Genomic DNA, 11,951 nt, shown 5'->3' with positions numbered 1-11,951 from the left:
AGGTTTAATAAAAGAAATAAAAAAGAACTAAATAAATGAAGAAATATTCCATGTTCATGGATAGGAAGATTCAATTTTGTTACTTATTCCCAACTTGATTTTTGATTCAAAACAATCACAAACAAAATTCCAGCAAATTATTTTGTAAATATGGAAAAACTGATTTAAAGGTTTATATGAAGAAGCAAAAGACCCAGAATAGCCAGCACAATATTGAAGGGCAGGAACAAAGTTGGAAGACTGAGACTACCTTACTTTAAGACTTACTATAAAGCTATAGTCATAAAGATAATGTAGTATTGGTAACAGAATAGACAAATAGGTCAATGGAACAGAAACAGAATAGGCAGCCCAGAAATGGACCCACATAAATATAGTCAACTGATCTCTTACAAGAAGCAAAGGGAATACAATAGAGAAACACTACTCTTTTCAACAAATGGTGCCCAAACAACTGGATGTCATATGTAAAAAAATAAAAAAAACCTTAGAAACAGACCTTATACCTTTCATAAAAACTCTCAAAATGGATTACAGACCTAAATGTAAAAAATAAAATTACAAAACTCCTGAAAGATAACATAGGAGAAAATCTAGATGACCCTGGGTTTGGCAGTGACTTTTCAGACAAAAACATGATCCATGAAGAAAGAATTGTTAAGTTAGACTTCGTTAACATTAAAAATTTTGGATCTACAAAAATCACTGTGAAGAGAATTAAAAGAGAAGCCAAAGACTGAAGAGAATATTTTCAAAAGATGTATTTATTAAAGGGCTGTTATTCAAAATATGCAAGAAACTCTTAAAACTCAATACTAAGGAACACAATACACAGATAAGCTGAAGATCTTCACAGTCATCTCACCAAAAGTGACATAGAGATAGCCAATAAGGCTATGAAAATATGCTCCACATTATATGTCATCAGGCAAATGCAAATTAAAGCACAGAGAAACCACTATACACATTTAAAATGGCCGAATTCAGAACTAAGTACACTAAAGATATGGAGCAACAAGGTCTCTCATTCATTGCTGGCGGGAATTCAAAATGGTACAGCCAGTTTAGAAGGTAGCTTGTCAGTTTCTTATAAAAGTAAACATACTCTTACATGATCTAATAATCATGCTTCTTGTTATCGACTCAAAGCAGTTGAAGACTTATCCACACAAAGCTGCATATGGATTTTTATAGCAGCTTTATTTATAAATATCAAAACTTAGAAGTAGCAAGGATGTCATTCATTCTTTTTAAAAAAAAAATTAAGTTCCCTGACACATGTGCAGAATGTGCAAATTTGTTACATATGTATATATGTGCCATGGCAGTTTGCTACACCTATTAACCAATCACCTAGGTTTTAACTGCTGCATGCATTAGGTATTTTTCCTAATGCTTTCCCTCCCCTTGCCCCCACCCACTGACAGGCCCTGGTGTGTGTTGTTCCCCTCCCTGTGTCCCTGTGTTCTCATTGTTCAACTCCCACTTATGAGTGAGAACGTGCAGTGTTTGCTTTTCCATCCCTGAGTTAGTTTGATGAGAATGATGGCTTCCACAGGATGTCTTTCAATAGTGAGTGGATAAAAAAAAAGTATGATACATCTGGATAATGAGATATTATACAGCACTGAAAAGAAATGAGGTATCAAGCCACAAAAAAGACATGAAGGAACCTTCAGTGCATATTACTAAGTGAAAGAAGCCAATGTGAAAAGGCATACGATATAATTCTAAGTGTATGACATTCTAGAAAAGGCCAACTACAGAGACGGTAAAATGATCAGTGTTTGCTAGATGATGAATAGGTGAAGCACGGAAGATTTTTAGGGCAGTGGTACTACTCTTTAGGACACTATAATTATAGATATGTGTCAACATAAATTTGTTCAAACCTATGGAATATACACTAAGAGTAAACTCTAATGTAAACTATGAACTCTGGGAGATAATGATGTGTCAGTGTAGGTTCACCAATTGCAACAAATGTTCCACTCTAGAGGCAGATGTTAATAATGAGGAAGGCTATGTATGTGTAATGAGGGGATGTATGGGAAATCTCTGTCTTTCATTCAATTTTGCTGTGAACTTAATACTGCTGTAAAAATAAAGCCTAAAAACAAATGAGAACTAATTTGACTTTTGCTATTATTATTCAAATAAAATATGAAATATATAATCAAAAGAATTTTCTAGCTGAAGTCTGTCCCTTTTCTTATTTTCTGTGTATTGAGCACATATTGAACAGTACTTCTTTGCCTTTATAAAAAGAGGGATGTTGGGATTTCTCCTTCTACATTTGAGCTTCACTGACCTGTTTTTAAATTATTGGTTTGTATTAGTGACTAAAGCCTAGTTAGCTCTATGGCCTAATAATAATCCTAATAAAAGCAAAGGGCTTTTTGCAGCACATGATTATGTGTTCAAATTAATTCCGTGATTATTTTTATATTAGTCAGGATAATTTTGACCTTTACATTCCATATTTTATTACTATGACTTTAAACAAAAATCGTGAGGAAATACAGCAAGAACCGTCTTCATCTTAAATAAAGAAAAGTTAGGATTAACAAAGCTGGGCAATTTATCAAAAGCCATTAGAGACAAGGTGGGAGGATTGCTGGAGCTCAGAAGTTCAAGACCAGCCTGGGGAATATAATGAGATCTTGTCTCTACAAAAATTTTTAAAATTAGCCAGGGTAGTGGAGTGTGCCTGTAGTCCCCACTACTTGGGAGGCTGAGGCAGGAGGATTGCTTGAGCCCCGGAGGTCAAGATTGCAGTGAGCTGTGATCTTGTCATTGCACTCCTGCCTAGGTGACAGAGCAGGACCCTGTCTCAAAAAAAAAAAAAAAAAAAAAAACCCACAAAAATAAACAAACCAAAAAAGCCATTTAATTGATGCCACATTAAAAAAGAATATATAATTTACTCTGAATATTTGTGGCCAAACTTCTGTTTCTCAAATACAACAATATCACACCACATGAATAGAAAATTAATCATAAATTCAGATTATAGAGGATTTAAATCTTGAAATAACGCAAGTGGAATTCTAAGTAGCATCTGTTACCACCCACATCCTCTTCTGGTTTTCTTTTCCCAACGTGTAAGGAAGTGGTGATTGAGGACATTCAGCAATGTTCTTATGTGCTCTACCTCCAAATTCAAGGTTTAAATTGACTTTGTGATGTGAACTACATTGCCTATAAGGAACTGACTATTTTCTATAGTTCAAAACTCCTTAAATAAAATAATTCTCATACAAAGTTTCAAATAATTGAATATAAAATGCAGCAATAATTTCTTATGGTAACCTTTGTAAAAAAGTTTTACTGAGTATGCCTTTATATTTTCTCATTATTTCTTTGCCTTTAAATTATGGTCTATTCATTTTTGTTTTATATTGTAGCATTTTTAAAATTTGCATATTATACAGGATGATGATGTGAGCTCATTCATATTTAGCACCCCATGACCTACAAAACAGTAACAACAAAGCATTTAACTCATAATATTGCACATGTTTTTCACTTGTTTTTAAGATGTATTACCTTTTCCCACTAGTCATTGTAGTCCGTATTGCTCTCATAGATGTTAGAAAGCATTACATGTGTGAACCATTGCCAGTGCTGAACCAATAAAAATTAGTATCCATGTGCAGTCCACTGTGCTTGTCTATGCCTAATACAGCTTCCTACTTTCCCTGGCAAGCAAGAAAAACAGGTTTGGATATTAAAGGATAAACTTTTTGGGGTTTCATGGAAGTAGCAAGTGAAAGGTCATGTTCTTTTATTACTTCACTGGTAAGTACAAGCTTACCCAAAACTAGAAGGTCTGTGTTTCAGTACCAAAGATAACATTCCTACTGATTGGTGCTTCCTCAGGGGTTTTGCAATATATTCACGTAAGCTAAAGAGTGGAGTGTTGCCTTCTGCGGCCAGCCACTTATTCTTGTACACAGCAATATAGACTGGGGTCCAAATTCAGACTGTCACACATACCACCATCTTCCTTCTTTGTCTTTCTCCCACTTATTATTTCTATCACTATTTCCATTATCTTCTCTCAGAACTTGTAAAAGGTAGCAGAATCTTTTCCAGTAGGAACTATATGATAGACATTTCTCTAACTGGAGGACACTAAAGTTAAACTTGGCCCAAAGGGCTTTCATGTTAGCTTCTGCGGTGTCTCAGAGCTAAAAGTTTTCAGTTCTGTCCACTTATTTTATCTCTTTTGATTGTATTAGTTTCTATTCTACTCAATACTTTTTGGCAGGCATTTAATGTCATTTATCTTTTAGTTAAGTAGGCAGGAAGCAAGAGAGGAAAGAGAGAATATAATGCTAAAGTGCCTTTCCTACTTTATCACATTCTTCTGATGATAGCATGAGAATCACTGCGTCAGTCTTAATAAACACCTGATAGCCCAAGATTCAGATTAGTTATGGCACCTCTCCCTGGGAAAAGTGTGTGTGTGTGTGTGTGTGTGTGTGTGTGTGTGTGTGTGTATTGCATATTCCCCCAAAGGAGGTTTTAACCAATAATTAAAACCCACAGGATATCATGGCAAAGATCCAGAATGGAGACATTTAAGTAATCATGAATGTGCAACTATAAATTTCAGTATCCACCTGAGAAAACCCTTTTGTCTTCATAGATACATTACACTAGAACAAAGAAGGTATCAATAATTCACTGGGTTAAAAAAAAACACACCAGTATGAAATAAAAGTAAAAAACTTGTTATCAAAAGACCTCAGATTTCGAAGCATTTGCGAGTTTGTCTTTTATATTAAATATTTACATTCTTCTTTTGTCATGATCTGTATTTTTAACAATGGTTTGAGTTTTGTTTTTTTTTTAAAGCATAATGCTTCAGGAAATTTCTGTTTTAGACTGTAGATTCTTAAAATGGAGAGGCTTCTTGAGATATTTTTGATATTATTGACCACAGTCAGATGGAAATGACCTACAAAGTACTTTTTTTTTCCCCACTTCTGCTCTTAGCTGCATCTAAAAGAAGAGCTGTGCAAATAAAATAAAAGTTAGTTCAGCCTATGTCCCGAACAGAGTTAATATTTCTTGAGTAGTTACAATGTGGTAGACACTATTCCAGGCATTTTATGCTTATTAATTTTATGATTCTTATAATAATTCTAGTAAGTTATTTTAATTCTCTAAATGATTTATATGGGTGGCAATTTATATAAATCCTTGTTCAATCCAAACTAATTCACTTTTCCAGTAGCAAAACTCCACCATGCATTGTCTTTAAATGCTATAATAATTAAATTATAAATGGCAATTAAAATAATTCTGTTAAATATAAACCCAAAACATCTGTGCAAAAATGATAATATCAAGATAAAATTTAGCATAGTGAATAAAGATATGATAATATTATAATTACAAATCATTTTCAGTAGTTCTTCCTTTAGAATTTCCCTGCAGGTCAATGGCAAATACAGTCTTTATTGCTCAGTGGCAGGAGGATATATTAATCCATGAAATGATTATTTTGGTCTTGATAAAAAAATTTAGTTGGTAAGTAAGAGTTCATTTAAATAGAGACTGAACATACTTAAGAAATTGACAATTAGTCTTTATTACTTTGGGTGTAATTAGAATTTATCCTTACAAGTTCTTCTGCTACTTGTTTGTTTGTTTGGCTGGTTTTTGGTTTTTGTTTGTTTGTTTGTTTGAGGTGGAGTTTCATTCTTGTTGCCCAGGCTGGAGTGCAATGGCACAATCTCTGCCTCCCAGGTTCAAACAATTCTCCTGTGTCAGCCTCTCGAATAGCTGGGACTATAGGGGTGCATCACCAACCCCGGCTAATTTTTGTATTTTTTTTAGTACAGATGGGGTGTCACCATGTTAGTCAGGATGGCCTCGAGCTCCTGATCTCAAATGATCTGCCACCTCAGCCTCCCAAAGTGCTGGGATTACAGGCATGAGCCACCGCCTACTGTTACTTTTATTGTGAGTTATTTCACCAACCTGAACAATTACTGCTGCATCTCTTAATTCCACTCATTTAATCCTAAGTAGAGACTGTATTTGGGTTCTAAAACTGCCATTTTCTTGCTTAATACTTCCCCTGAGCAATTGTCCATGTATGGAGGACAGTGGCAGCCACATGAACGTGAATCTGTTCATATAACCTTATAAAAAACTGCAATATCAACCATGAACACATATAAAATTATAATCGGCCATGCTTTAGGCATTACTAGGGGACAGAATTCCAGGCGCTTCTAATCATTTGTAGGCAGAAAAATCAAAGCTCTCATGACTGGTAAAAATCTGTAGGTATTGAAAGTAAGGAAGGGGAACTCATAACTCAACAGCTTCTGTGAAAATGAAGACTGGAAGAGAATATTTGGATAAAAGACAGATAAAATCACTTTCAGAAAGAGAAATTACAATAGAGAGTTCTAATATGTCAAACGCAAATTAAGAAATTGGTAATTCTGAGTGTTAACTGCTGCACTGGGGGTTAAGACTAAGCAGATCGGGAGGTATTAGCCTTTGGAATGCATTTCTTCTGGAGGGAGAATGTGAAAAACAGAGATGAAATGAAAGAAATAAAGGAAGAATTGAAAGTTAAGGCCCCCACAGAAACAAAAGACAACATTACACACTATCTCTCCTCTCTTCCTACCACAATCACTACTATGGGCAACATAATTAAGTTTTTAAATGCATTTATTATACCAGTAGAAGTGGGCAGTATTCCTGGGCTAGGAAAAATTGTCAACAAAAGGCTGAGGATTGTAAAAAACCAAACCAATTGAACACAAAAGTACCGCAAAAAGTACACAGAAAATTCAAACGAAATATGTCCTGAGACAAGTATTCTCTCCAAAAAATAAATAAGAAAGCATAATACTGTAGCAAATACTCCCAACTGAATTAAGTAATTGTCAACAAATATTTAGTTATGTTTTTAAAAAATTCATTGAATCAGAAATTTTAAAAAAATAGGGAAAAGAACAAAATTCAGGAAACAATGCAAAGAGAGTCAATCAAATTCGGAAAAGAAGCTAAAGAAAAAGCTAACCAGAAAATAGGAAACAAAGAAGAAATTAGAAGGTGCCCAAGGGAGCACATATTAAGATAAAAATTTAATAAGAGACATTGAGGAAAGGAGAAAAGTAACCAAGAGGGTACATTCGTGATTTTTAAGAAACAGGAAAATGTCAGGGAAAAGGTAGATGAAATGGAAGACTGGCAAAAAATAAAAATAATATTCTGACCACAGTATTATATAGTTAGAGTTTATAGAAAAGAAAAACACACAGACATAAATCTAACAAAATTTGTGCAGAATTTAGTTAAGAAATTTGCTAAACATGGCTGAAAGAAATTAAAGATTATATAAATGCATAGAGAGGTACTGTGTGCTGACAAAGTGGAAGGCTCAATACAGTAAAGATCTAAGTTCTTTCCAACTTAGTCTTTAGATTGAATGTAATCCCAATAAAAATTCTAACAAGGTATTTTGTCAATATTGGCAAACTTGATTCTAAGGTTTATATGGAAAGGCAAAAAGCATTCAATTCTATTCAACATAATATTCTTTGTTCATTAGTTACCATCTTTTTATTCCTAAAGCTTATTTTTTATTCTTAATTTCAGACTTTTAAATTGTTAAAAACATGTCATTAATATCTCTGCAAAAGTGGAATTGTTAATGAAAAATTATCTTGGAAACCGAACTCAAGTATATCATCATGGGACCAACTTTCGCCACTCTCGAGGAGATGGACAGTAAGTTGTTTATGTGGGCTGCTTCAGGATTCCATTTTAAATTTTTTACCATGTTATACCCTGAAGGATTACACATGACTGGTGGCAAGCATGCCTTGTGTGTACAATTTGATTTACTCCGTTGCTCAGATGTTCAGTATACATCATGGGAACATATAAATTGAAAACTACAATTCTTCTCTTGATGAACATAAGAGACTTACCATTACTGATGATTCTTTTCATTCAGGATTCCGTCCCTGCTGAAATCTTTGAGACAACTGATCAATGACTGAGTGCCATTTGAAAATCCAATACAATCCCGAAGGAAGGCATAGCACTGTTTTCTTTTTATGGCAAAGGAAACACGTAAAAAGCCTGACACTTACTTCATTTCATTTCTTATCAGAGGAAAGGCCTATTTAGGAAATACGGACTACAAATCTAGAGGAAAAGAAAGAAATAAAAGAAGTAGGCCTCCTATATTACAAAATTTTCCAAAGTCATAATAGATCTCTATGGAACAAAGTTAGAAAGTTAAATATCACCATGGGACTAAAGAATTAGGTGACAATTGTCAAAACAAAAACAAAACCCAAGCAATTCATTGGCTTAGTCTGGTAATATAGTCTGCAAAATCAGAGGATTAAAATTCTGTTCTTAACTAATCATGCACATGTGATGATTAGCCAAAACTCAGGGACTCTGCTGTTATTGATCATTATACTTACCCAACAGAATGGCTCTTAGGTTTTAATTTACTGTACATCATAACACCTGCAGAACTTGTTAAAATCATAGATGCTTAAATGTTACCCCAAACTTACTATATTGAGACCTTTGGAGGATTGGTCATTTATATTTTTAACTAGCTTCCCAGGTGATTTTGATGCCCACCAATATCATAAATCTTTGGCTTATCAAATGCAAGACTCTTTAATAAGGAGCATGGAAAAAACTTACCATTTAGTATTCACTGTCGGTGTCCAATATGTAAAAAACCTATTTGCTTTGCTGCAACTGTACATGTCTGCCATCATTTTCTTGGCACTTTACTTTGGATAAATATATCTATCTTGTAGCGACAACGGAGGGAAAGAGACATAAAATACAAATTTGTTTATTTGTTAAGGTTTTGGCAATAGGTTTTGTAAAAAATATAGATTGACATAAATGTTAAGATTGCTTGAGGATTTTGTTATCTATACACGTGGTAGCTGCAATAGAATTAGTTCCATTGTCTTGAATCCTAAGTAGATCCTAGAATAGGCTCAAATATCATATAACTTGAAAGTTAGCAACAGTCTCAGAAATTATCTAAATCACCTCAGTTTTGTGATATAGAATCAGAATGGTTTTATTTTTTGTTTTCAAACAGGCTGCCACTTTACTTGAAAAATGTTTCAATTAAATACAAGTCAGCAATATAATGTAGGGCTGCTGATGTATAATTAGTGAACATAATGTGTGCATCAAGTCTTTTTTACATTCTGCCAACCTTATAAAATAGGTTGGCTAAAGACTCTTTAGCCAACCAGTTTGAGAGAAAAGGAAAACTTGAGGAACAATATGCAAAGAGGGATGTTGAAAAGAAGCGAGAAAGTCTGGGCATGGTGGCTCACATCTGTAATCCCAACACCCTGGGAGGCTGAGGGGGACAAATCACGTGAGGCCAGGAGTTCAAGACCGGCCTTGGTCCACATGGTGAAACCCCATCTCTACTGAAAAAAAAAAAAAAATTAGCCAGGTGTGGTGCCAAGCACCTGTAATCCCAGCTACTCTGGAGGCTGAGGCAGGAGAATCGCTTGAACCAGGGAAGCGGACATTGCAGTGAGCCCGAATTGCGCCACTGCACGCCAGCCTGGGCAACAAGAGCAAGACTCTGTCTCAAAAAAAAAACAAAAAATAAATTAAAAAAAAGAAGAAAAGAAGTGAGGAATAAAAGGAGAAATGTAAAGGATTTATAAGGATTATTGTACAGGAGAGAAAATAAAGTATATTTTCTTTCCATCATAAAGACTATGAAGAATGTGTTTTAAATTGCTTCAGGAAAGGTCAGCCTTAACTGCTACTTGTGGTTTCCCTAGACTAAATACACTATAACATGCTTCTGTCTCCTTGCAAATGCTATTTCTTTTTGGCGTGCTTTTCTTCCTTTTGCAAGCCTTTCTCAACTTCACCTACCAAGCAAAGCTTTCCTTCTCTGGCTTGTAATAGATTGTATCATCATTGTTCCTGTTTTGCTTCTATATCTCCTCCCATGCAGAGATTATATTTCATTCACCTTTAATTTCCCATCCTATCCCAGTGTCCTGAAAATACTGATGTGTGTTGAAAGAGTGAAAAGTTAAATGAAAATATATATATATATATATAAATATCTTTACTAAAGAGTTATAGGTTGACAAAAATGAGTCATTGGGTGGAAAAATGTGAAACTTCTGACTGGTCAGAAGGTGAATACATAAAGCCTCAAATTTACAGAGGAGGCAATGGGCATGTAGTGGCCATTAGAAGTTTCTGTTTCTATTAGACCTGTCACTTTATGTGTGAACACGGAATCTGGGACCACACTCCTCCGAAGGATACTTTCTGTTGCAGTTCCTGCATGACTGAATGAGAAGAGTTATAAAGTGCAGTCTCTTATATCAGAGCAACAGCTTCATAGCCTGGAACCAGAAAGCCTGAAATCATAAATACTGGCCTTACAACTAGGAAAGGTCAACTTTCTCACAGAATCTATCATAATTTATAGAGATGAAAACATTCTGCATTTTATTTTAACCACAGTGTCACAAAATTTACAGTGCATAAACTTCATGTGAGGAACTTGTAAACCCAGATTCCCAAGTCAATTGATTCAGAAGGTATTGGGAGCCACTAGGGAATCTGCAATTTAACTAGTGTCCTGTGATTCTAATGTGTTTAGCCCTTCAAAACCACTGTTCTATATTAGCTACAGTGAATTTTTTTTTGCTAATTACTTGACAAAAAGCCTGGACACTTACTCAAATAAATAAAAATGATTTAAAATATGTTTAGCTTCTATAGAATTCATCAAGTGATGCAGAAACTATATTAATTCCTATTTTGTACAAGGTAGAGGCACATGATATTGTGGTTAAAGACTGTGCTCTGCATTCTTACCATGCCATTGGATTACAGCATATTTGGGAAAGATGCTTAAATGTTTCACACTCAATTTCCTTTTTTTTTTCTTTCTTTTTTTTTTTTTTTTTTTTTAAGAATGAGAATAGAAATAGTTACAGAGCAGCCACAAGGATAAAATGAGTGTCATGCTCCCAGGGTAAGTTTAATAAAGGTTAGCAGTTGTGATGATAATCTAACTTATAATTTTGAGGAATAGAAAATTGAAAAATACAAAGGGAATAGAAAAAAAAAGAAAAACTATATATAGATATCTATGTTATGACAAGAGCAGTGGTTTGAGGAAAGTATATGATGTCAATTTTAAAAAACAAGTAGAGATAAAATTCTGTGGCACTCAAGAAATGAAAATATTGTATGCAGTTGTGAAGTATAAGCTCTGGGAAGGCACTGTGGTTGAAATTTCGTTCAGTTTGTGTCCTGAAGGACCAGTAAATTATGAATTACAGACAAAGAAGAAAATCTTAAGCCACAGTTTGAAAGCACTGAAGCACACAGTGTGTATGGGTACAAGAGTAGCTCTGTTTTGCTTCATCAGAGGAGAAAGAAATAAAATTAAAATGCGTCATGAGTCTGAATAAACTAGCAAGTGAAAACTTTTGCTTATTTGATGACTTTTTCTACACAGGTGTGTCTAACAAACAGAGCAGCAAACCCTTTTATTTCCAGCTTGAGAAGCAGTCCCAGGGATGGTAACTGGAATGTCAATATCAGTGCCTTTTCAAAATGCAATGAGTCAATTGGAGTTGAGAAAAGAGGTCTCTATTAGTCACAGATAAATATTCAACTGAGCCTGTCACACGAACCTAACAAGAGGTGAGGTGCCAGCACTATTGAAGATATGCAGCCTTTTTGTTCTATGATCTCCAGCCTTTCCAAAAGGGAACATTGAAAAAATGATAGTAGGTAGAACTGAAGAGAACTAACACAGCCTTTGGTAACAAGCATCGCCATGTCATTATAGGCACCTGGAACCCATCTTGACTGTAGCATTAACCCCTTCTGTATTTGGGGGAGATTCTAAAGCCTTAAAGCAA

Source organism: Sapajus apella, unplaced genomic scaffold (assembly GCF_009761245.1).
Source record: "Sapajus apella isolate SASKATOON/1434 unplaced genomic scaffold, GSC_monkey_1.0 scaffold18, whole genome shotgun sequence".
NCBI classification, from domain to species: Eukaryota; Metazoa; Chordata; class Mammalia; order Primates; family Cebidae; genus Sapajus; species Sapajus apella.
The sequence above is the reverse complement of the archived record's forward strand: the minus strand, read 5'-3'. Positions refer to the sequence as shown.